Genomic DNA, 13,942 nt, shown 5'->3' on the forward strand with positions numbered 1-13,942 from the left:
ACAGAGAGAACTTGTGTGTGCACATGAGTGGGTATCTGCCGCGCTGAGTTGAATCTCCCGGTTGTATGAGAGAACCCCATGCCGGAATCCACTTGGCATTCAGAATCTTCATGGTAAAATTTGGACACCTCATTCATATCTGTCCCCTTTTTCTAATCCTTTTTGCCCCAAGCAGGAACCCTATGTCCACAAGACTCTCCCAGACTGACAAAACTGAATTGGGAGGGATGAGAAAGGAGGGCAGCTGCCAGGATCCTACAGGCTCATGGGATTAGGCCTGCGGATTATAGAGACTGCATTATAGCACATGCAGAACCCAGAGCATGGCAGGTAGTGGTTTCCTGTGGGCAGGGCAGCGTCACTCAAAGTCGCAGTATCCAGGCCATTTACATTTGTTCCTGACTTGGGTTACTTGTCAGAGTAAAGGTGCTAGTTGATACTTTCACTCTGAAAGTGCTGCCTTTGGAAGCAGAGAGAAAGTGCTTCCTGTTTTTATTGAGGGAAAGACTTCCTGACTTTACCAAGAGGCTCATGGCAGGAACACCTGGGGTAAAGCCGAGATTCTCATGAATTCCCCTTCCACAGGGCTGCACATACCCCTTTCAAGGTCTAGGATAGAAGGCTACCTGATCCTACAGGTCTTGGAAGACAGAGAAGAGCTGTGTTGAAAAAGGCTAGTGGCTCTGAATCCATGAGGCAGTGACAGGGCTTCCACCTGGGACAGAGCCCTCAGGAAAGAACTAGCAGGTTGTTGGTGGGTTCACCCCAACTCACAGCAGTGGGAACTGCTCTGCCTTCCACCTCTCACTGGGTTTCTCAAGTGTCAGCACACCAGACAGTTGATCCCAGTCAATGAGGCCACGATGAGCCATATGCAGGCCCACCACCACCACCACCATCCTCTTACCTAAAGGGACCCAGCAACCAGAAGGAGAAGCTGAGTTGAACCCCCTAGAAAGTTGCCTCCCACTGGTGTGAGCTGTGGAAAATATAATGTGAAAAATGTGAAAAATAAATGAGATTGGGGAATTATTTAAAGGTAGTCCATTTAAATAATTAAAAATTGCAAAACATGCATTTTCACATTTAAATTGTAATACACAAATTTAAGGAAGTTGGCTGAGAATAAAATTAATTATCTGGAAGATCAAGTGGGAAAAGTAGCTCAATTAGACACAACAAATCAGAGATGAAAATCACCCAGAAAATAGAAGACGCTTAGAGGATTGATTCAGGACTAACACATGAGTGAAAGTGAAAGTGAAGTCGCTCAGTTGTGTCCAGCTCTTTGCGACCCTGTGGACTGTAGCTCACCAGGCTCCTCCGTCCATGGGATTCTCCAGTCAAGAATACTGGAGTGGGTTGCCATTTAGTGTAAAGTTAAAAACAGAGAAAAAAGGAAGAGATAGACAAGAGGGAGTAAAAGAACAAGAGGGAAGAAAGAATTTAGTCTGCAATTCCGAAAGGGCTTATTAATGACTGTAAATATACTAAGCCCCATTCAGTTCATTTCAGTTCAGTCGCTCAGTCATGTCCAACTCTTTGCAAACCCATGGACTGCAGCACGCCAGTCTTCCCTGTCCATCACCAACTCCCGGAGTTTACTCAAACTCATGTCCATTGAGTCAATGATGCCAGCCAACCATCTCATCCTCTGTCGTCCCCTTCTCCTCCCACCTTCAATCTTTCCCAGCATCAGGGTCTTTTCAAATGAGTCAGTTCTTTGCATCAGGTGGACAAACTATTGACGTTTCAGCTTCAGCATCAATCCTTCCAATGAATATTCAGGACTGATTTCCTTTAGGATGAACTGGTTGGATCTCCTTGCAGTCCAAGGGACTCTCAAGAGTCTTCTCCAACACCATAGTTCAAAAGCATCAATTTTCCAGCACTCAACTTTCTTTATAGTCCAATTCTCACATTCATACATGACAATGGGAAAAACCATAGCTTTGACTAGATGCACTACATGGACCCTGGTGGCTCTGAGGGTAAAGCGTCTGCCTGCAATGCAGGAGACCTGGGTTTGATCCCTGGGTCAGGAAGATCTCCTGGAGAAGGAAATGGCAACCCACTCCAGTACTCTTGCCTGGAAAATCCCATGGACAGAGGAGCCTGGTAGACTACAGTCCATGGAATCGCAAAGAGTCAGACACGACTGAGCGACTTCAATTCACTTCACTTCACTTCAGATGGATCTTTGTTGGCAAAGTAATGTCTCTGCTTTTTAATATGCTGTCTAGATGGTCATAGTTTTTCTTCCAAGGAGCGAGTGTCTTTTAATTTCATGGCTGCAGTCACCATCTGCAGTGATTTTGGAGCCTAAGAAAATAAAGTCTGTCACTGTTTCCATTGTTTCCCCATCTATTTGCCATGAAGTGATGGCACCAGATGCCATGATCTTAGTTTTCTGAATGTTGAGCTTTAAGCCAACTTTTTCACTCTCGTCTCTCACTTTCATCAAGAGGCTCTTTAATTCTTCTTCACTTTCTGCCATAAGGGTGGTGTCATCTGCATATGTGAGGTTATTGATATTTCTCCCGGCAATCTTAATCCCAGCTTGTGCTTCATCCAGCCCGGCATTTCTCATGATGTACTCTGCATATAAGTTAAATAAGCAGGGTGACAATATACAGCCTTGACCTACTCCTTTCCCAATTTGGAACCAGTCAGTTCCATGTCCGGTTCTAACTGTTGCTTCTTGACTTGCATGCAGATTTCTCGGGAGGCAGGTCAGGTGGTCTGGTAGTTCCATCTCTTTAAGAATTTTCCACAGTTTGTGGTGATCCACATAGTCAAAGGCTTTGGCATAGTCAATAAAGCAGAAGTAGATATTTTTCTGGAACTCTCATGCTTTTTTGATGATCCAACAGATGTTGGCCTTTTGATCTCTGGTTCCTCTGCCTTTTCTAAACCCAGCTTGAACATCTGGAAGTTCACTGTTCACATACTGTTGAAGCCTGGGTTGGAGAATTTTGAGCATTACTTTGCTAGTGTGTGAGATGAGTACAATTGTGCAGTAGTTTGAACATTCTTTGTCATTGCCTTTCTTTGGGATTGGAATGAAAACTGACCTTTTCCAGTCCTGTGGCCACCACTGAGTTTTCCAAATTTGTTGTCATATTGAGTGCAGCACTTTTACAGCATCATTTTTAGGATTTGCAGTAGTTCAACTGGAATTCCATCACCTCCACTAGCTTTGTTCATAGTGATGCTTCCTAAGGCCCACTTGACTTTGCAAACTGCATTAATATATCTATTTTAAACAGATGAACTATATGCGATATAAATTATATATGAATAAAGCTGCAAAAATATTATCCAGCAGGCATAACTTGTGACTAAAAATTTTGACTTACAAAGATAAACAGCAATAGGCACTTCAAAATAGAGGGAAATGAAAAGGGTGAGCACCACAGTGAGTAACTCAGCTTGTGGCTAATTCACATAGTTATGCTGTGAACATCTCATTATTCCCAGCAACTGGAGTGTGTACATAGGGTTAAGAAGCATCATGACTCAGCTTTCATCGTGGGATCCACTTACATGAACGAAACACATTTTAACCTGACAAAACCCCAGCTTACCCAGCAGGTTTGACCCAAGCAGAGGTCTAGGCAGTGGATGGGATTAAGCACTTTTGCACTGCTGGCCTAGCACAATGATCCTTAAATGGAGTCTGTGCATACTCTTGGAGGTATATGAAGGCTTCTAAAGAGTATGCAGGAGTAGAGTGTCTTAATGGGTGGGAATCATCTTCCCAATTTTCAACTTCCATATGGTTTTCTTTCCCTGTGGTCAAAGCATCAGCTAGTTATACTTTTCTAGTTCCCCTTCTAAAGCCACCCACCCTTTACCTTCCAGCTCCTATATTATTATGGTGCATTTCCCTGGGTTGTGGAAAATTCCAGGGTGCAGACTTCCCTGGTGGTCCAGTGGTTAAGAATCTGCCTGCCAATGCAGGGGATGCAGGTTTAATTCCTGGTTGGTGAACTAAGGTGCCACGTGTCGCAGAGCAACTAAGCCCAGGTGCCACAAGAAAAGATTCCACACAATGAAATGAAGAGTCCATGTGTTGCAAGTAAGACCCGACGCAGCTAAATAAATAAACATATTTTTGAAAAGTCTACAAATAATAAATGAAGGAGAAAAGAGAACCCTCCTACACCATTGGTGGGAATGTAAATTGGTACAGCCATAATGGAAAACAGTATGAAGTTTCCTTAAAAAATTGAAAAGAGAGTTACCATATGATCCTGCAATCCCACTCTTGGGCATATATCCAGAGAAAACTCTGATTCAAAATGATACATGAACCCCAATGTTCATAGCAGCACTATTTACAATAGCCAAGACATGGAAGAAAACTTCCAAAAAAGACATGGAAGATATCCACTGACAGATAAATGGATAAAGAAGATGTGGTATATATATACAATGGACTGTTGCTCAGCCATTAAAAAAAATAATGAAATAATGCCATTTGCAGCAACATCAATGGATCTAGAGATTATCATAGTCAGTGAAGTTAGTCAGACAGAAAAACACAAATATCATATGATAGCACTTATATGGCTTCCCAGGTGGCTCAGTGGTAAAGAATTTGTCTGCCAATGCTGGAGACCCAGGCATGATCCCTGGATTGGGAAGATCCCCTGGAGAAGGAAATAACAAGCCACCTCAGTATTCTTGCCTGGGATATTCCATGGATAGAGGAGACTGGTGGGCTGCAGTCCATGGGGTTACGGGAGCTGGACACAACAGAGAGACTAAACCATCATCACCAAGAGTCAGGTACCAGACAACTAAAGACCACCCCTATTGCCCAAGCCTGCTGAAATTATTCATACTAGCCAATCCTATGGAGAAAGCAGTGGCACCCCACTCCAGTACTCTTGCCTGGAAAATCCCATGGACGAGGAGCCTGGTAGGCTGCAGTCCATGGGGTCACTAAGAGTCGGACACAACTGAGCGACTTCACTTTCACTTTTCACTTTCATGCATTGGAGAAGGAAATGGCACTCACTCCAGTGTTCTTGCCTGGAGAATCCCAGGGACGAGGGAGCCTGGTGGGCTTCTGTCTATGGGGTCGCACAGAGTCGGACACGACTGAAGTGACTTAGCAGCAGCAGCCAATCCTAAATATATAGAACCTAAAAAATGACACAAATGAACTTATTTACCAAACAGAAATAGACTCACAGACTTATGGTTACCAAAAAGACAGTCAGGGGGAGGGAGATACATTAGAAGTTTGAGATTAATATATGCACGATACTATATATAAAAAAAGTAAACAACAAAGGGCTTCCTGTATAACACAGGGAACTATATTCAATATCTATAATAATAATAATAATATAGTATAATCTATAATGGAAAAGAATCTGAAAAAGAATATGTATAATATATATTATATATATATATGTATTACTGAATCAACTTGCTGTACACTTGAAACTGACACAGCATTGTAAATTAACTATACTTCAATTTTAAAAAATCCTCAAGGTGGGAAAACCTTGGGAAAGGATAAGCCATTCATTTTTATACCTCTGACTTTTTAATCTAGATCTTCTACAATACATTTACTGTGCTTTGCTTTGCTTACTGTTGTTAATTTCAAGTTCACTTTCAGTAAAATAAATACCTGGAAAAAAAAATAAGAGTTTGTGATTTTAGTCAACCAACCAGGTGGACTGTGAAATGTGAGAAATATTCACATCTTTCTCTTTTAGAGGGATACTCTTCTGCCTCTGAGAAACACTTATTATACCCATGATTTTGGCCTGAGTCCACTGTTCTGCAGCCTTAACAATAAACTGAGTCATGGAGGGGCCTGTGGCCTTGGCCATGAAGAAAGCTACAATGTGGCCCATGAGTTGAGTCACAGTCATGAAGGTGATTGTGAAAATGAGTCACTGAGGTTTCTACTGAAGAGGCCATGATGAAAACCACAGGCTTGGGGCCACGAACGAAACCACGGAAGAGGACACACCAGTGATAGCCACAGAGCAGATCTTAGTGGAGTCATTGAAGAGGGCATGGCCATAGATGCTGGGGAGTGGGAGACATTTTAAGGGAGGAAACCTTGATGGAGAAGAGGATAATGGAGGTGAAGACAAAGAACCATGATGAGGGAGTGAGTCATGATGGAAGACCAGAATGCTCCCAGGGAATAGCCATAGATTATAGCCTGTATCAAGGACAAGAATAACCAAAGCCTTCCTATGTCTGACAACCAAAGTTACAGTGTTGGAGCAGAGTGTTGTTTCACAAGAGACTCATAGCTTCATCAGGCTTAGCAATGATGTCAAGTAAGTATGTTCCCAGGGCTCTCCTCATAACTTAGAATTCTAGGATCAAGGAAGTTGCTTGACTGGGTATTGGGATGGGCACAGTAACAGCTGTTATGGTCACTGCTTCCCCATCTTTCCTCCATTCAGTTCACTTCAGTGCCCTCCAGAGCTTGACTTTGTCTTTAAAAAGAGTCTCCCTCCCTTCTTGTGTCTCCTCCAGACGTTGTGTGATGAAGAAGAAAATTACTAGCCACTCTAAAGAGTCGGACACGACTGAGCGACTGAACTGAACTGAACTGAAGAAATAAAAGTTTATTAATGCATGCTGTATTTAGATGAAATGGTCATTTTTTTTAACTTTGTTTGGCTATCATTTTGCTTCTGAGTGACTTCTACGATTTTTTTTTAATATACCATCATTTAGTCCTCACAGCAACCCCATGAAGTTCAAATTATAATCCCTATTAAGTAGATGAGAAAAATGTCACTCAGAAAAACAGCTAAGGTGCGGAGCCTTGGGCAAGCGGAGGTCGGGCGGCCCAGGCACTGCCTCGGACCCGGGACTCAGGGCGCAACAGCGCGGCTGCAGGGGTGGGGCGGGCTAGACGAGTAGCAGGGGACCGGGCGCCGCGGGTTCGAGGCTGGGCGCCGCGCAAGGAGGCCGCGCCACCCCCGGGGGAGCTGCCCGGCGGCGAGTTTGCCCCGCAGCTGAAATAAGGCTGGAGCCGGCGGGGGCCCTCAGAACCCTCTGGCAACCGGGCTCGGAGTCTTTGGGGAGCAGCTGCTTCCTGGGACGCCCTCCTGGACGTCCCCGCCGAAGGGTAACGGTTCAGGGTCCCCGGCAGAAGGCGCCTCAGGGAGACTCCCGGCGGAGCCCTGCAAGCCGCGGGAGACCACCCTCGGGCCGCGAGCAGGGAGAAAGGGGCTCGATGGGGACGCGGGCCGGGAACCAAAGGAGCCGGAGCGCGGCGGCGCTGGGCCGGGCCTCCCGCGAGCGGGGCTGGGCAGCGCCTTGGCTGGAGACGGGCTCTGGGACTCTCTTGTGCGGGGGGCCTCGGCGACCTGCCCCGCGGGGAGCACGGCTACGGAGTGGCCTAGGGGACCTTCCTCCAAAGAGGCCGGCCCGGGACGAGGAGATGAACGTCTTTAGCACCGAGAAGAACTGCCGTGAAGGGCCCCCGCCCCCGCCGCCGCCGCGGGCTACGGCCTGAGCTGCCTCCTCACCGAGGACTGCGAGCGCTGGGTCCCGCCCGAGGGCAACGCCTCCTTCAAGGAGAGTCCAGAAGAGCATCTCACAGAAGAAACTCAAGCTGAACATTGACGAGAGCCTTAGCGCCTGTATATTTGCGAATTCCACAAGAATTTCATCCAGAGTGTACAAAATAAAAGGCAGAGGAAGACAAGTGACGATGGCGGAGATTCTCCTGAGCACGACACAGACAGTCCTGAGGTTGATCTGTTCCAGCTGCAGGTGAACACTCTCCGACGTTATAAATGACACTACAAATTGCAGACCAGATTAGGCTTCAGCAAGGCCCAGTTAGCAAACACTGTCAGCCAACACTTCAGGAACATACCTGTGAATGAAAAGGAGACCCTCACTTCCTTCATCTACATGGTGAAGAGTAACAAGAGTAGACTGGACCGGAAGTCAGAGGGTGGCAAGCAGCTTGAGTGATGATGAGGCACAACTTCAAGGAATGAAGTATAATGCTTAATACACAGCTGACATCTGCTCCATTTAAGTCCATAATGACTACTAAATTTTATTGTAAATAAAAAAGTTTGAAAGATGAAAAAAAGAAAAACAGCTAATATATCAGTAAACCTGAGCTGTAAGACAAGTCCTATTACTCCAATATGTTGTAGAGAAAAACATCTTTCTACTTAGAAATGTTCCTTGGATTTTTACCTGAGATCCCAATATGTTACTGACCACACTCCTCATCCATCCCCACATGGGACTTCCCATCACAGACAGTGGGCAGATCAACAACCAAGGCCTTTCCTAGGACATCCTAGAATCTGCTTCCTCCCACCCAACAGCTCATTTTCTACCACAACCCATTCTCTTCCTGCTTTTAAAACTCATTCATTCACAGTTCTTTTCTATCTTAAATATAAGCTCCAAAATAACACATTTCTGTTTTGTTTACTGGAGTACGACATCTGACACATAGTAGGAAATCACTAAATATTTGTGGGATGAATATACATCTCCTGCTTGTCAGCTCACTTCCCTCCAGCTTCACAGGCAATGAATATTCTTTCACCCAAACATCTAAAGAATCTGAAATGGAGGGGATTCCCTAGCGATCCAGTGGTTAGAACTCCATACTCTCACTCCAAGGACCCAGGTTTGATCCCTGGTTGGGAACTAAATCTCATAAGATGACCAGCCCTCCCTAAAAGAATCTGAAATGGTTCCTCTACCAGAAAACCTCTGTGGCTGGAGAAGGTGGAGACAGCCTGCTTTGATTACCCATAATATCAAATTAAAACTCCTATAGAATCCTTCCCTGATTTTTTTGCCGTGAACTGTGAATGAAGACACTATCAATCCCATCAGGGGATTGTCAAAGCCCCATTACTGTATTTGTTTTATCCTCCTCTTCCAGCTGTCTTTGTTTCATTTCTGCTGGTCTCATTTACTGTCTAAACGAGGTGGTAATGTGCCCTCAGCTCTCTGGCAAACTGGCATGGCCCTAAGTGTAGGAATTTCTTCGATCATTTCGCTTGTCTGGCATGCAGCACTGATGAGAAGAACCAACTGAAGTTCCTTGGGTGGATAAGTTAACATGTCATCTGGATATGTTAGTCTGGATGATACTGGACAATGAGATTCACAGTGACAGTGAATCTCGTTTTATGTGTCCTCCCAACTAAGTTCTGTTCATCAAGTCTTTCTTTTCACACTCCCTGCCCTGCCCAGTCACCCCGGTTACTCAGGACTTCTCTCCAGGAAGCAAGGTCTTGACCTGAACAGATTTTTAACCCCATCTGTGCCTCAAAGGAGGAGTTCCCTCCACCGTGACACTTTGATCCCCTTGAACTTCCTGCTCCTCCCCAGGCCCTGCCTAAGGGGACCACGTCATCTTCCATTCTCATGCATCTCCTGGCCTCTACAGCCCTCTTCTCTGAGTTCAGATATTCTGTTACCTCCCCATAGCTGGAAGAACAACAGGTCACATACCCAGCCCCTGCCCAGCCCCAGTGATACTATAAAGACCTTCTTCGAAAGAGAAAGTAAGAGGTGACATTCTGTGGAGGGATCCTAAGGGACCAGGCATCCAGTCTGCAGCCCCAGGTGCCCCCTACTGGTGTTTTTCCTTGGGTTGAGGACCCATTCTTTGGAGACCCAAACTCCCAGCACTCCAGCCTCAGATCTCCACCTTGAGATTCTTCAGAAAGAAGAATCTCAGAATTTTTTCTTTCCATTCTAGGCCTAATCACATCTGGGACTCAGGAAACCTCCTTTCCAGGCGTGGCAGTCAGAGTACCTCAAGATGAAGGAAAAAGCATTTTCCCTTGAATGCTGGCTGTTGTTTCATCTTCTACTACTTATAGGAAATGGTGAGTGATATAATCTTGAAGTCTGAATAGCGTTTGGGGAAAATGTTGTCCAGTCCTGGCACACACACTCTGCCTGTTAGCTCTCATTGTCATCAAAGAAGTAAGGACAGATATTTTGCTTTATTCTCTTCCATCCAACCTAGCCTTTGCTCTCTATCCTGTTCCCAGTAACAACTCTTCTGCCCAGAAGTCTGGCCTATTTCCTCTGTAATAAATCAACCCTAAGGACAGATGCATTGGAGTTGGAAGGTATCTTAATGTCTGACCACCCGCAGTAGGCAGGAACCCATTTCCAACATTCCTGACAGTGGTCACCTAGTCTCTAATTAAGCTTGTAAGTGTTCCACACTCACACAGATTGGATTCTTTCTAGAATTTGCCCCATGATGACGTTGACTCATCTGTTTATGCCCCTGAACAAAACAAATCTATTCCCTCTCCATAGGCCAACTTCTCATCTCAATTTCTCACTTAGCTTCTCTCTTTCTCTCTCCCACTCTCTCTCTCTTTTGCATTTGCAGGATTTTAGTTCCCTGAACACAGATTGAACCCACGCCCTTGGCACTGAAAGCATAGAGTCCTAAGTACTGGATCGCCAGGAAATTCCTCTTTTTTCTCTTGACCCTGATCATAACCCTAATCAGAGGCATTAACAAGGAATTTTTGGACTCTTCCTCTAAATCTAAATTTGTGATATTTATGTTAGTTCAGATGATACTATGAAAGGAATAAGTAAGGGGAAAAAAACCACATCCTAGCAGGAGAACAGAGCCATAGGTGAGGTGAGGGTATATATGCAGCTGGAAGGCCAAGAGCTTGGTTGTTGTTGGGATGGAAAATCAGAACAGGGCAGGAAAGAGACATGAAATAGAGGGGAAAAGCACAAGCCTCATCTTAATGCTCGCTCACTAAATAAGGAAGTTGGGTCCCTTCCCAGAATCCTGGGAGATCTTATCATTTTGGGCTACCTGCAGCAAGTTCTATGCCAGGCCAAGTGTCAAGATCACTTGGGGTCCCGTACCTGGCAGCTCCCAAACTTTTGTGTGCATAAGAATTACCTGACAGTAGTGAAAATACACACTATTTCCCCTCCCAAACCTCCCGTTGATTATTCCTCCCCTGGAAGACAGGTACAATTCTGTTTGGAGAGTAGCTCAATATATACACGTTTATATACACATGGACCCTTCAACAAGCTCTTTTATGTTCTTTGGAGAAGGCAATGGCACCCCACTCCAGTACTCTTGCCTGGAAAATCCCATAGACAGAGGAGCCTGGTGGGCTGCAGTCCATGGGGTCGCTAAGAGTCGGACACGACTGAGCGACTTCCCTTTCACTTTTCACTTTCATGCATTGGAGAAGGAAATGGCAACCCACTCCAGTGTTCTTGCCTGGAGAATCCCAGGGACGGGGGAGCCTGGTGGGCTTCTGTCTATGGGGTCGCACAGAGTCGGACACGACTGAAGAGACTTAGCAGCATGTTCTTTATCTGAAGAGTATCATGAATAGTTAGAGAAGGAATAATACCTGTGACCCCAGGTCATGTGACTTCCCAGGTCACGTGACCTAGGACGTAGAATACACAGGTTAAGGGCTGGAGCTAGTGTCAGTCAGCCTTGGTTTAAATTCCTGCTCCATGATCCGCTAGCTGTCTAACCTGGGACCAGGCTTAACTTCTCTGAACCTCAATTTCTCTATCTATAAAATGGGAGTGCTGATATAAAATGGGAGTGAATACCTCTCATGGAGGTATTGTGAGTATTTGAAGTACTAATTCATATGAGGCACTTAGCACAACTAGGAGCATCGTCATTATTCAATAGATGATAGTTATTATTGCCACTGACTGTGTGACTGAGCACATGTGCATGTGTGCGTGCACACACACACATACACACACACACATTATTAGTAGTAGTTGCAGAGTCAAACAAAACTTCCAGTAGAACTAACCAGCCATCCTTTATTAATAAGCCGTAACTTCTACTGCTAACACTACGACCACCTCCCTTGGATTGACCACACTATCCAGTGGAATTGTCACAACCGCTACCATCTCCAGTGTCACCAGCTCAAGTACTGCTCCACCAAGGGAAGAGGAAAACCCTAGCGGACACCTGAGGCCGGGGGAGGTCGTCCTAGTTACTCTGGCCTCGGTTGCGATGGCTGTGATTCTCCTCACTGGGCTTCTCTTCTATTTCGTGAGTGTCTGATGTGCAACAAACCCCCTTTTTTTTCCTGAGGGAAAGAGAGCAGGGAAGTCAGGGAGGAACTAGGCAAGAGACAACAGGGTGACTGCGGGAGTAACGGGATAAGAAAATCAGGAAAGACAGAAACAGCAGGTTAGAATCAGCAAGAGAGGGTCACAAAGCCAAGACATTCAGAGGAAAGTGATGAGGGGAAGATGGGAGCCAAAGAAATATGAGGAGGGGGCAAGCACTGGAGGAGGGGGACAAGACTCTGAAACTACTCAGCTTCTTATCTTCTAGAGAAACTCTCCAAGCCTAAGAAACCTCTTCAACGTAGATCTCTTGCCGCCCCCACTGCTATGCCCTTTACGGCTGTTATGAAGTCCCAGAAGGGTCCAGGGCTACCGTGACTGACTTCAGAGGAGAGCTGTCTTCTCCTGCAGCCAGAGAGCTGACTGGGAGACAAGCATGGCCCTGAGCGTCCCTGAAGGCAGAAGCAACACAGTCCTTGGGGACAGAGGGGCTGCTGACCTGAATCGAGAGGTTAAGTGCCCCCCGTTCCTGCTCCTCCCAACTTGTCTTCAGCCTCCTTCCCAGCTTGATTCTTCCAACAAAAGGAGGCTGTAGCTGTGACTGAATTGTTGAATAAATGCATCTAATATATGTGGAACCAGACACTGCGGGTATGTGTTTATACATTGCTGTGAATAAAGGTTCCTAAAGACCCTCCTTCCCTATGTTCTCCCAGCTCAGGAATCCCTAGAGTGAAATCCAGACTGTGTATTTATCCCCTTTTCTTCCCCATTCCCAGAGGGTCTCCAGGCTGATGGAAGAATGGAATCAGGAAAGGGTGGGGGGAGAAAGTGCTGGGCTTCACAGGTTTGTGTTGCACAATCAGAAAACAGTTTCTGTGTGAGTTCAGAGCACAAGTTCACAGATAGTGAAGCAGAGTAGGTGTTGCTCACAGGGCTGCCCCCAGAGGTGGCACATTGCCTGGTTCCCCGGCCACACAGGTCTGCTCTTCACTGGAAAGACAGGTGTGAGTCAACACCTGTCTCGCCTGCAGGCTCGCAGCCCCAGCAGCCGTCCTGGGCAGAGAAGTGTGATCCCAGTTTCTGCAAGGGTGGGCTCAGCCTCCGCGGCCAGGAGCCAAGTTCTTGGCACTTCCCACAAAGCCAGGTCTCAGAACAGGGCCAAAAAATCCATGTGTCAGCACCCAACGCTGCTGAAAGCCAAGGCCTCGTTAAGGATTCTGGTGCAACTTGCTCATCACACACATTCACTGACCCTTCCTCATGCCAATGAATCACTCACCTTTGTTTCATGTTTTCACTTGGCTTTTTCTGTGGTTCTCAAAGTCTGGACCTTTGCCAGAGCCTTCTTAACAGGAAGACACAAACGGACAGTTCCTAGGGAGGAAGGTAGGGGATAAATTGGGAGACTGGGATTGACATAAACACACTACTATGTGTGTGTGTATATATATATATATAATAGATAACTAATAATGGCCTACTCTATAGCACAGGAAACTCTTCTCAATACTCTGTAATGACATGACCTATATGGAAAAAGATCTAAAAAAGAGTGGTATATGTATATGTATACCTGATACACCTTGCTGAACAGCAGAAACAAATGCAACATTGTAAATCAACTATAATCTAATAAAAAATAAAAAAGTTTTAGGATATCCTATAAAATGATGATTCTCTTCAAAAGTGTCAACATCATGAAAGACAAAGACAGAGGAACTGTCACAGATTAGAAGAGACTAAGGAAACCTATAAATAAATGCCATGTGGAATTCTGGATTGGATCCTGGAATAGAAAAATGACATCAATGGAAAAACACATGAAATCTGAATAAGTTCTGTAATT

At 45.5% G+C, this 13,942-nt stretch overlaps 1 long non-coding RNA gene and 1 pseudogene across 1 annotated transcript; both read left to right on the forward strand.

The window, feature by feature from the left end:
- The first annotated feature begins 6,761 nt into the window (after positions 1-6,761).
- Positions 6,762-8,219, forward strand: LOC123332273 (annotated as a pseudogene).
- Positions 8,220-9,531: 1,312 nt separating this feature from the next.
- On the forward strand, positions 9,532-12,736 carry LOC102398772. Its single transcript, XR_006549125.2, has 4 exons — positions 9,532-9,606; positions 9,743-9,872; positions 11,847-12,073; positions 12,362-12,736. It is a non-coding gene; the product is annotated as an uncharacterized LOC102398772 (long non-coding RNA).
- Positions 12,737-13,942: the final 1,206 nt, after the last annotated feature.

This window comes from Bubalus bubalis, chromosome 2 (assembly GCF_019923935.1).
Source record: "Bubalus bubalis isolate 160015118507 breed Murrah chromosome 2, NDDB_SH_1, whole genome shotgun sequence".
NCBI lineage: Eukaryota > Metazoa > Chordata > Mammalia > Artiodactyla > Bovidae > Bubalus > Bubalus bubalis.